General features: G+C 34.5%; 1 protein-coding gene and 1 non-coding gene across 2 annotated transcripts in view; one reads left to right on the top strand and one right to left on the bottom strand.

Annotated features, from left to right (window-relative positions):
* Positions 1 to 17,775, bottom strand: part of LOC149264382 (delta-selinene-like synthase, chloroplastic) — a 58,805-nt gene that overhangs the window by 33,244 nt on the left and 7,786 nt on the right. The window lies entirely within an intron of this gene.
* On the top strand, positions 13,596 to 13,667 carry TRNAV-UAC (transfer RNA valine (anticodon UAC)). The gene has a single exon. It is a non-coding gene; the product is annotated as a tRNA-Val (tRNA).

Here is a 17,775-nt window from a genome sequence, read left to right as displayed (position 1 = left end):
GATCACACCTAATTTAACACTCCCCAATTGACCTGGATGTCTGCACTTGAATTATAGATGTGCAAGACCTAGAAAAATTCTATTTTTTCAAACTTCTCTGCTAGTACTTCGACTCTGGCTTAGGCAGACATCTTGCATAATGATGTACTGTGATAGAGGATTCTCTTAGCACAATTTCACTTTTTCTTCTCCTCAGCTTTATCAACACAAGGCTTGGATAAACTGAAAGTGTTGCTTCATTATTTGAAGCATAGTTCAGACCCCTACTACAGGTGATTTCCTTTGGGATCTGGAATGATAACCCCATACCTGCGTACCATGGATAGGTGTTTTGATTTTAATGGGTGTCTGTGGTAGTGGCTTTACTTATATTGTGTGCCTTGTAGTAGTGGCTTTAATTTTGTTGGGTACCTGAAATAGCGGATTTGATTTGGATGGGTGCCTGAAATAGTGGCATTGATTTGGATGGGTGCCTGAAATAGTGGCATTGATTTGGATGGGTGCCTAAAATAGTGGCTTTCATTTGGATGGGTGCCAGTAATAGTGGTGGATTTATTTTTAATGGGTTTGTAATTACTAATCATAGTGGTTTTAATTTTAATGTGTGTAAGAAGTTATAAATAGTTTTCATTTTGTTGGATGCGTTCAATACTAGTGGTTTTATTTTTAGTGGGTGTCTGTAACAATAGTGGTTTCAATTGTAATGAGTGTTTGAAATAGTGGTTTTAGCTTTAATGTCTATAACAATGTTCATAATATTAATAGGTGCGTGCAATGGATGTTTTAATTTAAATGGGAACATTGGTTTCAATTTAAATGGGACTCTCTAATAGTGGCTTTAATACAAATTGGCATCTGAAATAGTGATATTAATTTTAATGGATGGCTAGCATGGTGGTTTTAATTTTAGTGTGTTTGCAATGTTTGTTTTAATTTCAATGTGAGCCTGCAATGGTGGTTTTAATTTTAATGTATCTGCAACATTTGTTTTAATTTCAATGTGAGTCGGAAATGGTGGTTTAAATTTCAATGTATGCCACCAATGGTGGTTTTAATTTCAATATATGCCTAAAATGGTGGTTAATTTCAATATCTACCTAGAATGGTGGTATTAGAGTTCTTTTTTGTAAGAGGTTTGTAACCTAGGTTAGTACAAGGGAGGAGACTGCCTTGGAAGACCTGGGTGTTTGAATGCGTGACAGCACAGGATCCCATTCGAACTCCACAGTGGTGAGGGAGGGCAGAGTTTCCATGGATTAGTACGAGGTGGGGTGACCCCCCTAAGAAGTTCCTTCTGCCTTCTACTTGCTCACACTTCATCATTATGATACATATTTTCCTGCAATCATAGGTTGGTTTATTCTATTCTATCATTTTTTTATTTTTTATTTTTCTGTTCATCTGAACAATTGATCAAAAGAATATTTTTTAAACATTTCCCAAATGTGGTGTGTCATGTGTGTGAACATATTGTTGTAAGATGAAATCCCCAACAATTAATATGCCACTTTGGTATTTATTAAGCTTGGAAATAAAAAGGCTCCACAAAGACATTAATCAAAACGGGATTAACAAAAATTTCCCAATTTATTGAAAGCGATGATGTATGTGTGTGTGAGTGATCATTTAATTAATTGGTGGAATCCTCAACAAATTGCCATGTTAATATTTATGAAGCTTGTAATTGCTTTTAATATTATAGAGAACATTTGTTTGCCCAGTAGATGGTTGCTTTTGCAGTTACAAGAGGCAAGACCATTTAAATCATCACAGATAAAGCATGAAGAAAAGTTATTTGTGTTCCCCAAAGAGGACTGAAAATTGCAGTTATCCACTATGTCTAATTTGAAATGCCATATGAAGCGGCATAGAGAGAGAGGTGAGCCATGTTAGAGTCTAAATCTACAATCTAGAGAGGTGAAGAAGTATTCTTACCCAAATCCATGTTCTGAGAAGGTTTTTAAAAATCCATCAAGGTTAGTGGAGCACCTGGATGATGTGCATTGTAAGTATTTACCCCCTCACTGCAAATATTTCTCTTTTGTTTGCACTAGAATTGAGTGTTTGATTATTGCCGAGAATGATGGTCCTGCAGGTATGAGTGTCAGTTTAGTTAAGCATTAGATATCAGTTCTGCTTATTTATATTTCTACACCTCTAACATGAAATCTCATGTGTAGGGGATTTTTTTTTCCAATAGCAATGCTGTTCCAAACACTATATGGACTTTGTTTTCTAGTGAAATTGTTAATTTGTAGGTCCAACGTTTGGAAGATGAGTTGATTTTTTAGAGAACCTTTAAGATATTTATGATGAAGCATAATATACATGGTAACAGGAAAAGGATTGAATGCTTTAGCCTCTATTAGAGTGTCCCATTTGCACTAGAATTGAGTGTTTGATTATTCCCCAGAATGATGGGCCTGCAAGTTTGAGTGTCAGTTTAGTTAAGTATTCGATATCAGTTTTTCTTATTTATGTTTCTACACCTCTAACATGAAATCTCTTATGTAGTGGCAAAACTTTTTCCTTCGCAATAGCAATGTTGTTCCAAACTCTATATGGACTTTGTTTCTAGTGAAATTGTTAATTTGTAGGTCCAACTTTTGGAAGATGAGTTGAATTTTTAGAGTACCTTTAAGATATTTATGATGAAGCATAATCTACATGGTAACAAGAAAATGATTGAATGCTTTAGCCTCTATTAGGGAGTCCCATTTGCACTAGAATTGAGTGTTTGATTATTGCCTAGAATGACGGGCCTACAGTTCTGAGTGTCAGTTTAGTTAAGCATTTAATATCCGTTCTTCTTATTTATATTTCTACACCTATAACATGAAATCTCGTGTGTAGGGGAAAAACATTTTCCCAATAGCAATGTTGTTCCAAACTCTATATGGACTTTGTTTTCTAGTGAAATTGTTAATTTCTAGGTCCAGCTTTTGGAAGATGAGTTGATTTTTTAGAGTACTTTTAAGATATTTATGATGAATAATAATGTACATGGTAATAGGAAAACGATTAAATGCTTTAGCATTGCATTCATTTGATATGCAAAGATACAAATCAGATCTTGAAATCATGTATATTAATCTATTCTCGACATGTTGTCATTTATAAGGAGTTTATGTAAGTGATTCATAGGTTAGTGAGAGGTGGTTTATAAAATTATAAGGCATTACACCTCCAAAAAATTTTGTAAATCTAAAATCTGGGTCTACGATGCAAGTCCCTGTGTTGATGTAATAGCAATCTCCCATAATCTAGTACCAACCTTTTCTATGGTTTTAGTGTTATGCACTCTGGTGTCGTCGTTGGCACAACCATGCTCCTTTCCATATGATTTAATATGATTACTATAATAGAGAGAGTATAAGGTTATTAGCTGTGAATAAGGTTATATTCTTAATCCTGTGAAAGCTCTTAGATCAAGCTAAGCTAGTGTATTCAATCATCATTACTTATGGATATGCTAATACTGGTAACATGATGTCCTTCATGCTGATTGATTATAAAAAGGTGTAAAGTACTATGAGCTTATAGTATTGATCCCTATTGATTAGGGATAAATGTAAAGCATGTAGAATGATTAGTATTACTTACATATGTAATCACATTTCCTTTATCGTGTTATGGAGACACATAAGCTATACGTATCACTTTCACCAACATACTGGAATATACTGGTATTTTTACCATTGAGACCCATTCCATTACTGCTAATCACAGTGGATATGATAGGTACAGACTAGAGCTTAATGTATATAAGTGAAACCATAATGATTAACCCTATTCAATATGGTAGTAATATAAGGAGTACAAAGCTTACATATAGCTTACACCATTGTATGTGTATTACTAATAGTACCAGTATAAGAAATAAGGGTATCTTGGCTCTTAATCTCGGCTTGGTTACTTATTACCTTTTATTACCATTACTGTTACATGAATTAGTACTAGTATCGTGAAACAGACATACTCTAACATATCTTGTATACATATCCTTGTTATTCATTAGGCAATCACAGTGATTAGTATCCCAACCATTTCAACCTTTCTAAGCATGATGTTCATATTGATTACACTTTCAATGGGATTTGAACTATGTTTAACCTTTCTATAGATAAGATCATATACGTCTCATTTCTATACCAAGCATAGGTACTTATCATTACTAATAGATTACCTAGTAGTATCACTATTACTGGTATTTATTACTATTACATAGGTATTGATAAAGAAGGTATTAGCCTAATAATTGAACAATGGTAATAGAAGTGTAAGTAACGAGTATAGTAATAGTCACCATATCCTAGATTGTATTAGTAGAAGCCTATGACATTCATACTAGTAAGGGTAAACATAGGTGTAATTATCACAGTGCTACTAATTAGGGAGATAGCCATAACCTAACCAATAAGGATGATCAACTTAGTATGAACTATTCCCATAAGAAAGAGTGGAACAAACAACTTATATATGATCTGTGTAATATGTGGTATAAGCATATCCATATTCAGTTAAGCAGTGCCTTGTGATAGTGTCTTCAACTTTATACAAAGTGTAAGTAGTCATAATCTATGTGTATACTATATGCAAATAGTGATAACAAGTAGTGAGTACTCATTAGCTTTATGTGTTTAATATGCATATCTACCATAATGAGTTAACTTAATCTACATGATATAAGGTATTATGTAATAAATAAGGAGTGTAAGTGATAGAACAATCTCTACCTAATTAAGCTAAGATATAGTTTATAGTAATCATAGCCCCATGTAGTGTTTATATGTTGAACCATAATATTTCACATAATATATGATAGTGCTAGTTTACCGTGATAAATAAGCTCAATAGATTAGGGAAAGAAGCTGGTTAGTTTCCTAAGATATACCAATAATTACTAGTTGTATTAGTATTACACATGTACTGATCTGGTTTCTAAGCAGTAAGGAGCAATGGGTTTCATAAGTAATACAGAGATCACAGCTTCTCTACTTATATTGAGTACAAGTCGTACTAGTAAGCTTAATCACGTAATCAATGGAAATTTCTTATTTGTGTAATAAGTACAGGTTTCAGGACAAGTCAACACCTATTCAATGATGTAACTATAGTGGTGGAACTAAGCATGTTGAAAGCTAGAGATAAACTAGTGTGATTCAATATGTGATATGATCCTCAAACCAAGCAATATACTTCATTATGGTAAGCCTTTTTCATCTTAACCTACCATATTGATATCCATATGTTATGAGTTATTACCCTTATATGAACCTTATAGCTTTATCAGACCTTTGACTCGTATTAGAACAAAGGTAACCAGTCTCCATATTTGCATAAACAATCACTACTTGGAGCTTATAGATTAAGCTAACCTGTATATGGTTACATATCGAGCATATAGAGTACAAGCATAATCAAGATGATACAAACACGATGCAAGTAATGGAATTACAGTAATCATGTTTCCATAACATAGAGCTTACTAATCTATACCAGCTTATGACTACCATGTTAGTATGGATAAGCAGTGTTTCTATATCAACCTTATATCGTAGTAAGTATGTCGCTTGATTCTCTTCCCATATTCATGGTCATAGATAAACCTCATCCTTCTACTCGGGGTTTCTCTTATTGGTACAAGTAATTAGAGCGTAATGGGTACAATACTAGTAAGATAAGCTCTAATTAGAATGAGTACGGTCATAAAACTACTACCATTCATGCCAATTAACCCTGTTGGAGCAGATGCATCAACTGAATGAGCATATGGTACATATGGGAATGGAAGGGTGAACAATGCATCCAATAACAGGGAATAACATGAGATCTATACAATGAGTCTGAAGTCTTTCTTATTCCAGTTATATACTATAATGTATAGTTTACTACCACTCTACATACGTTACAATTTATGGGATTACTTCTCGGAATCATACTTGTTCACCATGATATGTAATACACATAGCCTCATTTAGGCATAAAGTATGATGATAAGGTATATGCTTCTATTCCCATTATTTACACACAAGTAGTACAACTTAGCATAATAAGTACGAGTAAGATTATTGGTTCCATTACGGCACTCTCATTAAGCTACCAGTAACCCTTGACTATGATCTCCATTGATTCGAGTGACTAGTATTCCCATTACATGCTTCTACATGAATACAGCCTATGCCGAGCTTACTATGATATCAAACAAGCAAGAGATATGTATGAATTAGCTTAGATTGCATTGATCCCACTTATATTGGTTATGATCTATAATCAATATGACACAACTTTCACCATATATGTTCTACACCGTTATTACCCCCTATATATTATGTACATACTATGAGTAATGATTACACATGATATAAGCTATACCTAATATGTGTGTTATATCTATGAGCTTAACCATATCTATTGTATTCACCTAATAGAGATGATGGAATAGGACCAATTAAGTAAGCATAGTATTGCCATTATATAAGCTAGTGTATAGTATTCATTACAGTCACTACCGAATAAAAGCTAAAACACTGGTTACTAAAGCTTGTACATATGTCAAAGAAATGGTATACTTGGTGTTTAGATTCAAGCTCATATCCATATTATACAACATCTTGTATTGATATTGTTAGAATACTCATAAGCTCTTGTTAAGTATAAACACTGTTTACACTCATGAAACTGTTCTACATGTACAGATTAGAGTAAGAAAACCTATACGAATCTTATACGGGTAATAGACCTGTAATCACTAAGTTGTAAGCATGATGAAGCTCCTATCTATTACCATTACTTTACACTGATTGCTTATACTTGTTACATCGGGTATAACATAAGTTGTACTGAATAATGTGAGATCAATAGTAATCCCATTCCATCTTAAAGCTTAGATAGGTAAGCTATTGCACTCAAAGCTATTCACCAAGTTTATATGGTGTTAGTAGTGGTCAATAAATCTGTAAGCTTAGCTTGCTCATTGCTCGTACATAACCTCATTACTATCATGGGCTTTATGCTATCTATGAATTCCATGATTATTGAATATGATAATGCTTATCTCTGTACTATGTATAACTACAAGATATGATATCATACTAGTACTAAGACCTTGAATTTACAAGCTTCCTTGTTATTAACATCATGAAAGATGTTTTCAAGGGAATCATATCAGTATAAATGCCATTACTTACATGGTATAAGGTATAGTAACATGGTATTGTAATCAAAGCTATTACGTAAAGTGACATGGTGTTAGTCTTGTTTCCATAATGAATACAGGTATAGTAACAAGGAGACCAAACACGTGTATTAGGTATACTATAAGGTGTATGAAACAAGTAGTGATATAAAGCTTTGTATTCATGGGAACACCTCACCTTATGCTTAACTACTATTGTGTAATGTACATACCTTATCCTTATAGTTCTAATAGCATTAATCTAACTAAGCTGATAAGTTGTGATTACATTGATTACGTGATTAAAATAGGTGTAATAGAGCACTACTACTGTAACACATAGACTACTATGGATTAGCTTATACATAACTAATACGAATAGAGTATCACAGTATGTATATTGCATAATAGTAGATGTGATTGATACTTAACTAGGTGTAATCAAGTGAAATAGAAGCATCAGTTTGATTGAATAGGTAGTTCCATGGAGTTAAGCTAATCTCAAGCTTCCATTCATTATAGCTTACCTCTTTGTTATAGAATAGGGATAATACGTAGATCATACATTACAGTAATAATTCCCATTACCTTTTATAAACGAGTGATCTAAGAAGCCTATTTAGTACCACCATAAGTATTAGCACCCTCGTTTACATGTGTTGACTCTGTGTTACTCATTAGGATATGTAAGGTGTTATGATCTCTGTATATTATGGAGCTCGTTGTAAGCTAATTTTATTATTGCATTCCAAGTATACAGACTTCTCGTTTATCCTTATTCGTGGTTTCTTATTGATTATCACCTACTCATCGGTTAACCTAAATCTGCTACCCCTACCTGAAGGTATTCAACTAATCATGAAATCCTAAAGCTGGTAGTAGCAGTTGGGAGTAGCGGTTGGTAGAGTGAGGCAAGTTAGGATGGGTGAGTGGGTGAGAAAGCTACTTCTGGGGGACATGTCAACTGGACTGAACTGGACTAGGGGAGAGGTCAAGCAGCTACTCATGGGTGAGCAGGTGAGGCAACTACTACTTCCTTTGAGTGAGTGAGAGAGGGAGAGAGGTAGAAGCTTATCATCTACCTGTACTCATTCATCCTCTCATAGAAGCTTATAGAGGGAATAAAAAGGTTTATTTCATAACCCACTAGCTAAGAGAAGGTTTTATTCATCTTCCCACTAGGTCAGAAGGAACGCTAACAGAAGGAGAACCACTTACTAGAGCAATGGAAGAGGTGAGAGAAAAAAGAGAAGAAGGGGCAAAGAAATAGTGGACCGGGTTGAACGAGTAGTAGTAGAGCTAGCAACAGAGTGAGTAGAAAACAAAGCAGAGGCCAAGATACCAGAGACCAGACCAGCAGCTAGAGCAGTCCCAATTGCAGAGTAGTTGTAGATTCAGTTCTTTCAGTCGGTTCAGTCAAAGTTGGTCTAGCTTTGATTCTGTTGATCTAGTCACTTCTGTTTCTTATGAGTTTGATACAACAGTCGATTGAGAGAAAGATGCTTCTGTTTATTTTGTTGACCAAGAAGGGGCAACACCAGAGTGAGCAACATCACCAGAGACAGAGACTACAGAGAAAACTAGGACAACAGGAGTAAGGGTAAGATAGGTTAATCATATATAGGGAATGAGTAAGCTTAGTAATATGTGATGAAGGATAATCTACATGGTAACAAGAATAGGATTGAATGCTTTAGCATTGCATTCATTTGATATGAAAAGATACAAATCAGATCTTGAAATCATGTATATTAAACTATTCTTGACATGATGTCCTTTATAAGCAGTTTATGTAAATGATTCATAGGTTAGTGAGAGGTGGTTTATAAAATTATAAAACATTACACCTCCGAACAGTTTTGCAAATCTGAAATCTGACTCTATGATGCAAGTCCCTGTGTTGATGTAATAGCAATCTCCCATAATCTAGTACCAACCTTTTCTATGGTTTCAGTGTTATGCACTCTGGTGCCGTCATTGGCTCATTGTTGTTCTCTACACGATGTCTGTAATAATTAATATAGTAGATATATTGGATATATTGTGTTGACTGAATTATTCTTAGGATCTTGTGCTTTCATTAGGATTAAATTCAAATCTGCAATTTTGAATTGTATACAATGTACATCTATTTTCTGTTTATTTTGGATTTATTCCATTTAGATAAAATATCTTGACTAATCAAAATCTAAGAGATAAAATTTGTACCATATCACAGCTTTTCCAAAAATCAATGTTTGGAAATGTGTACTGAAAATTCGAAAACACTATGTAATAGGAAAATGGTGAGTATTCCATACTATTTAGTTCTATGATTTCTATACTTTTAACATATAGTAATTTTTGGCAGATAAGCCTTCATCCTGTACTAGACAAGACTACTTACCACTTGACTAACAAAGACAGGCTATCGATCATGAAGACGGTAATGTATTTATTTCAATGCTTGCCTTATGAAATCAGAGTATTCATCATTAACAACATATTATGTATCCTGATTGATTGTGTCTGGACTGGGCATCTAATTTTTTATAATTCTCAATTTTAATGCATTTAACAAAATGGAAAACTTATCGTTAAAAGTTTCTTCTAGGATGCAGGAAGCAGTTCTTGTAAATGCAAGCTGAGGCCCAGTGATTGATGAAGCAACCTTAGTGGACCATTTGAAAGAAAATCCCATGTTTCATGTAGGAATCGATGTGTTTGAGGTAATTTACTTTATATGTTTCCTTGGCACACTTTCATGTGGATGCATATTTATTGCAGTTTTGAAGTTTGGTGTGTGCAAAATATGTTGGTTTAATGACCAAGTTGATATTGCGAATGAAGCTAGAATTTATGTTAAGCATGGAAGGCAAAGCACTCTCTTATTGTATTTACTAGTTTTAGAAGACACATACTAGCAAGTTTCAATATTTTTGGTGTTAGGAATAAAGCGCTTCATTCCTTGTTTGACATGGTACGTAATGAGATATACAAGAAGCCTGGTCTTGCAGAGCAGATGAATGTTGTTGTGGTGCCACACATTTCCTCAGCTTCAAAGTTTATTATGCAGACTCTTCATATGTACAAAAGTAGGAATGATAGGGAAAAAATGAAGCTATATGTCTACAATTCCAGAATTGGTTCTATGTTTTCCCCTTGGAGCAATTGGTTGAAGTCTAAATAGTAGTTTTAAGAGTTTAGCATTTTGTTGCATCTTTTTCTGCATTTTTCATTTATGCACATTTGTGTTTTCTTTTTAGTTCACTAATTTTTAAAGGATGTTATCACAAGGTTTTCTTGCAGTTTTGTATTTTTGTCTAGTGTATTGTTTTTGCCCACAATTTCTCATCAATCTGTGATTTTCATTAGGAGATTTTCGTATGTTACAAGCTAGCATTCCAACACCTTTATGTTCCATTATCAACTTTTCAATTTTAATTTCTTCGAAGGACAACCTCATTGAAAAGCATGAACCTTCCTCTCAATTTTTCCATGATATTACCGAAAGTTAGCGGGTATAGTGTACATGTTCATGTCTTTTTCATATGTATGCCAGACCTTGAAAAGTATGTTCAAAACCGTTGGTAGAGGATAGCTGCAAAAAGTTCCCTCTCCATTCCCCTCTTGCCACTGGCACTGCACTAGTACATTACTAATCAGTTTTATATGCTAGGAATGGGGATTCACCTCTCCAATCCCCAAGACTCTTGAGCCATATTTCCAGTTCATTTTGGTTCCCATTTGTTGTTTAACTTTTTTTTTATCTCTAGTAACATAGGAAACTTCAGCATTTCTCTGTGAGGTAGTGGGAATGACCTACATCTTAATATGACCATAACATTTAATTTTACCCAAATAGATGGCATGAAACTCCATATTCTGAAGATAAAGTATACTACGGTCTGCTGCGAACAAACTACATTTGCAGTGTATATTTGTTGCTTAAGATAACCATCAGAAAATGTGGTCATATTAATTGTGTTCAAAATTGGTTACATCTATTTACAGCTTTGCAAGCATAGAATGATCCTCGTATGAAGGGAAAGGAGTCCATCTGGCTTTTGTCATAAGCTATATGGACTTTTTTTAGGAGATGCCATGGCACTCCCATGTTGTATGGACATTGGATATTATAGATATTATTATTAAGCCATAGGTGTGGTTTATAGGGCGGTGAGGAATTTTGATTTTTTAATAATTGAATGGATAAAATTTGATATTATATTATAGATATTATTAAGCGGTAGGTGTGGTCTATAGGGTTGAGTGTTTCTGCAGGATGCTCTGCAAACTGTTTTGAAGATACGTGCTGAAGCAGTGTAGTACTCCAAAGCATCAACAAATCTTACAACGATGTATATAAACCAAGAGCATATATTGAAAAATAAAATGAATGTCACAACCAAAACAAAAAATACAAGCTCACTACAACCAATATACAACAGGGTAGTTATTCTTCGCAGAAAAACATTAACCTACAAATATTAACCAACGTTCAATGGATGGTTCAAGAGATACTGAGATTGCTATGGGTGCATATCAACCATAATATACATGGTCTAAGAAGCGATACCATCCACATGGCCAGGTGATTGGCTTAAGATTTTGTACCATGTTTATATCATGTTTTGGTATTGTTTATTTTTGTTTTCTCTGTAGCAACTACTTTCTGAGGCACTCCCTTGTTTACAAAATCCTGAACATTATTATGGTGAAAAATATCATCTCCAAAATGGACATGCATTGTGAGGGGGAACAATGCACTTACCATGTTTGTATCATGCTTTGGTATTGTTTATTTTTGTTTTCTCTGCAGCAACATCTTTCCGAGGCACTCGCTTGTTTACAAACTCTTGAACATTATTATGTTGAAAATAACATCTCCAAAATGGACATGCATTGTGAGGGGGAACACTGCACTTTCTTTCTAATTTGGTCCTTAAATGAAACTTTATTGTCAGCACTGCCAGCTATGTTTGTTCACTCTTCATTCTTGTTTGGTCATGTTTCAGATATGGGTTTATGGCAATAGTTTTGAATCTTTTCTTGTGGCAATTGTTATACCTGATCAGAAGGCACTTGAAAGTTGGGCTGCCACCAATGAGGTAATAGGGAATTTTGAATCTTTGTGCGAAAATCAAAAGGAAAAGCAATACATCCTACACAAGCTCAATGCAACTGGGAAAAACCACAAGGTAACACATTCTGAATCATTCGTCATGATGTCACTTCATGTTTTGAATTTCCCTTTCCAATACATCTTTGGGAACTTTCTTTTAGTTCTGATTCATTTTTCTTAGTTATCTGTTAATTTCATGATTGTTGGAATTTTTGATGTTGAATCTAGCTCAAGGGTTTCGAGATGCTGAAAGGTATTCACCTTGAACCTAAGCCATTTGATGTGGAAAGGGACCTGATCACTCCAACATTTAAATTGAAGCGACCTCAATTACTGAAGTACTACAAGGTAAGATTGTTGAAATATTTACTGTACTTGTTGTTGGTTCTTTGTGGTGCTTTCAACCTCACCTTTTATAGATATTGTTTCCCCGAAATTCTATGCAATACAACCATTGTAGCTGGAAATATATCTATATTGTTTTCTGAAGATGTTTATGTTTATCATACTACACAAATATGGACACAATCCTTATAAACTTGATCTCTTTTTCTTGATGTAGGACATCATTGATGAAACTTGTTGTTGTTTTTTTCATTATCATGATATATCTTTGCATTTAGTAGCAACATAGATGACATTTTTAGCACATGTTATCAGTCTTCACTGTCATAAATAATGGCTGGTGTGGAACTCCCAAGCCATAGAGGGCCCCGAATAATTGTGGAGCTAGGATGGAGCCATGAATCTATCTAGCTTAAAATTCAAAGGAAAAACATATTCGAGTTCTATTAACTTTTAAGTAGGGAGAACTAATTGCAAAGGTTCAAGAGAATATATCCACTCCATTTCATTTATTTTTCTTTGATAATGTATCAAACATAGATTGTGGATTCACAAATAATAATTTTGTTTGTTTTATGTTTGGAAATAAAGACATTTTGTTATAGAATTTTATATGGATGCATATACGCAATAATAGACACATACATGTGTGGAGGAGAAGATGAAGAAAAATAAGTCTTAACATGGAATGAAATCCCAACACAGGGATATGCCACTATAGCAAGATAGCTTGTATACATGAACATTTAACTGTATACTAATAGAAGATTTTGAAATTTTTTGCTAGAGATATAATATGCCTCTCTTTGTACCTTTTGGGGAAATTGCTAGTTTTAGTAAGTTTAAAATATGGTCTCCATGATTATAGTTTTTATAAAGATTATAGATCATGTGTTTGATTGTTTTTTTTAATCAATGACTATAAATGTAGTTTTCAGGATTGCCATAACTCTTCACGTAATTCTTTAAAGTGTGCTAGCTCAATGGAAGAGTGTCTGCCTTACAAGCAGGAGGTTGGTGGTTCGATTCCACTGTGCACTAACATGAATTAATCAACGATTTTGTAGTTTATTTTTAATTAAATGTTTTTTATATCGATTTATTTCAATGGTGAGATATTTCTGGATTCATTGTTTTATATTGTCTCTAGAGAGACAAAAGTGATCTTTAAATAAAAAAAATATTGTCTTTAGAGAGACAATAGCTAGTATTAAAGACATATTGTCTCTAATCCGAGTGTTGTCTCTAGAGAGACAAAAATGAAATTGTCTCTTAAGAGACAATAATGCTTGTGTTATATATTTTCTTTATAGAGACAATTTTTTAAGACAATAATTTTTAAGACAATATTTTTTAAGACAATAATCTTTAAGACAATAATTTTGAAGACAATAATCTTTAAGACAATAATTTTTGAGACACCCTCTTAAAGACAATATTTAAGACAATACACAAAAAATTAATTTGTCTCAACTTAAGACAATTTACCCAAAACTTGTCTCAAATATTGTCTTAAAACCCCCCTTTTTGTAGTAGTGACCTATGCATAGATCAAATGCATAATATAAGTCATAGGAATCTTTTTTGGAAAGAATATGTTTTTCTTGTATGTGAAACATAAGACAATTTTGTTAATTCCTTTGCAATAGTTTGCAAAATTTACGTGTTTTGGTGGGTAAAAAGATAAATGATTTGTGTATTATATATTGGTTAGTTTGATTTAATTGCATGGTTTAATGCATAAAAGGTTAACATTATTATTATTTTAGCTCTTATGCCCAAAAGAAAGGTTGATTATGATACTTTCTTGAAAACAAATGCATGAGAACTTTGTTATGATACTTTCTTGAAAACAAATACATGAAAACTTTGTTATGATACTTTCTTGGAAACAAATGCATAATAACTTTGTACATAGAAAGATAGAGAAACTATGTTGGGTTCTTGAAAATAACTATGTGAAAAGAACACATATGTAGAAGCATAGAAACAATAGTTAACTACATGCATGGATTTGTAGAACTATTGTGTTATATCCTTTAAAAGAGAAACATGGATTTGTGTGCAGAAAAGAATAGTATTATATTATATCCTAGAAAGGAAAACAAGTAATTAGTTACAATAAATGCACTAGCGTTCCTTTGCAAAATACATATAACCGCATGCAAGAAATAATGACTAACAAATTAGTTTTGTTTTAGAGAAATACATGTCTTTGTGCATACAATAGATTTTATAAATAGCTCTATCTTGGGAAAGATGCTCTTCAAAAAGGGACTTGCATTTGCATGCATGGTAATGATGTCTATTATGTTAGTTTTCCCTTAGAAGGGGACATGTATTTTTATGTATTATAATAATATCTACTGTATTTGAAAGATTACTTAGTTATATGCACAATGAAGAAGCTAAGGGGTTAGCTCCCTTCGAATAAGTTTTTATGTAATTACATGCACGAAAAAAAAAGATAAGTTTCTAGTATCCTTTAAGTGAAATGGATGGTTACAGTGGTTTCGTTTGGATATGAACGTGTGCTCATGCAAGAATGATCATAGTAATGTGGTAATTATTTTGACATTGTGGTGCAGGTAAATTCTCACTACGGACACAAACAATTCCTCCTTTGGATATGAACGTGTGCTCATGTGAGAATGATCATAGTAACGTGGTAATTATTTTGACATTGTGGTGCAAGTAAATTCTCAGTACGGACACAAACAATTCCTCTAGCCCAAGAGAGCAGGTCTAGCCACAAGCAAACAATCTATGGAAAATCTCCTTAAGCTAGAATCAATTAAGAGGGCCTAGATCTTAGAATGCTATTCTTCCTGGTGATGATCCTGCTTCCTCACTCTAGCTATCTTATGTTTCCTTCCTTCGAATACCTGAAACAAGCAAACAACAACAACAACAAACGTGAAAGCATACAATATTGTATTTAGCCTACTTAATAGGTCAAGGAACATTAATCCATAAAGATGTTAAATGACACTTCATATAGGAAATCAATCAATAGTTGCATTTATATAAATCGGAAAGAGATTACAATTGGTGCCTACAGGTTACTGGTATCCTCGGACGTATCCGGGTTCCCACACTTCTACTAGCACTTCATTGATAGCCCCAAAAATAGAAGTTTTAAGGCCTCTTTCCCTCTAATCTCAAACCAAACCAAAATCACACTATTCTCCCTCAAACATACACTAGAAAGCTACAAGCTATAGATGACTTATTGATTATTCAAACTTGCTCCAAAACTCCAAGTAGCTTTTTCTTGGGAAAAATAGAGGTTTATATAGCTTGTATGGATGGGAGATAGTTCCTCTCATCATGGGAGAAGCTCTTATGTCTTGAGTTTGTTCCATCCTAATAGGGGAAAGGAGCTCAAACTTACTTCCTTAGCTCCATCTGGCCCAACCATCTACCATACTTCCATTACGAAGCTTCTAAACATGGAAGCTTCGGCTCCATATTTAAAAAACTTTCCAAAAGAGGATTGGTGTGGCTCGAAAAGGGCTTAGTCGCTCCATACGGCGCGAGGTCTACTTTTAATCTCTACAAATTGGCACGAGTAGGAAACTAGTTAGTAGCCCCGGTCTTGTAAAGTGGGATAAAAGGAAGATTCGTGGGACATGATGCAAAGGGGAATTATTTTTCTCATGAAGAGGGACACATTGGGATTTTCTTCATGATGGGAAAGGATGTAGGGTTCACTATAGAGGTCCTCCAGGATCGTGGATAGGGAGTACAACGATAATGACAAAATGTTGTGTAACAAATGGCCCCTAAAGTGTGAAGGACGAACGAGAGTGAGGGGTGAAATTCTTTACAAGTGGAAGCAGGGAACCGGAGTCCATCATCGGAAAACCTGCAAGTAAGCATAGATACATATACATCACTGAAAACTCTAATAAATGATACATGAATCATGGTATGGATGTAGCCATCCAGAGAATGATTATATAAATGGATCCAAGGAGTGGGCGCAACCATCCAATAGAGAGGATCATAACGAAACCAAGGTATGGTCGTAGCCATCCAATAATGAGAAGGATCACATATAACAACTCATGGTATGGTCACAACCATCCATATGAAAGAGACATGTATATCAACATGATCATGTCACATCACCTCACAACCTAGTCTGGTGTAATCTAAGCCCATGGTCTTGCACTCCAAATGAATCGATCAAAGTACAAATCCTAACATGAGAATGAATGTGTTGAAGTAGAACATGCTAGAAAGTCGCTTGATTATCGGTCAATGATGTGAACCATTAACAAGCGTGAGAGAAACCACCAATAATGACAATGGCTCTCAAGGTACCAGCAACACATTTCACAGAATGTGAATAAAGGAACTGATGTCGAACACCCATGAAATCACCTGATCAAAAGCCAATGATGCAATATTGTCATTAAATGTGAAGAACTTGCCATTAGGGCATGCAAGCTCTAAAGTACTGGAAACGCGTCTCTTGGCCAACTTCCTAGATAATGAGTTGAAGTTGATAGGAAGCGACCGTGTCGAAGGAGGGCCATGATGTATCCCACATCATCGACATGAGACAAAGGGATGCAAACAATTTCAGATGATACAAAGAATCAGGAGTAAGTGTAACTGTAGAGCGACTAACTCTTGAACATATCAGTGACACGATTCCAGAGTTTGGCAGCTTTTGGATCCATAGGATCGGTGGTCATGATGATGTGGCAGAGATCAAATGGAAGGAAAAAATGAGCGGCCCAACCCAGGAAGGTCAAATGACGAGAAGGAGGAGATCCCAAACCGACAGGAAGCAGAAAGTGTCATGTTAAAGAGTGAGTTGCCGACACGACTGATAGAATTTCTAATTTCCCCCACCATTTCTGGTAGGTATGCCAATTATTTTTTATCACAAGCTTGAAGGGGATAACATGTGCTTGCACTATAAGTTCATCCTTTGGACGAATCTGACCTAGTAAGTTTAATGAGCCCTAGGAAGGAGAAGGTCACGTTCGTCATGGTGACGAATCCAATGTCGTTTAATATTTTAATGAGTCGGACAAAGGTGTAACTCGATATCTTTTTCATGTTTAGAGAGTTTGAAAAGGACATGGAAAAGAAAAATCCACATGGTCCATTTTCATACATTTGCATCTATCGA

The sequence above is a fragment of the Pinus tabuliformis genome, chromosome 6 (assembly GCF_031772625.1).
Source record: "Pinus tabuliformis cultivar Carrire ecotype Pingquan chromosome 6, CPIR1, whole genome shotgun sequence".
Taxonomy (NCBI): Eukaryota; Viridiplantae; Streptophyta; class Pinopsida; order Pinales; family Pinaceae; genus Pinus; species Pinus tabuliformis.
This window is presented reverse-complemented; position numbering and strand designations above follow the sequence as displayed.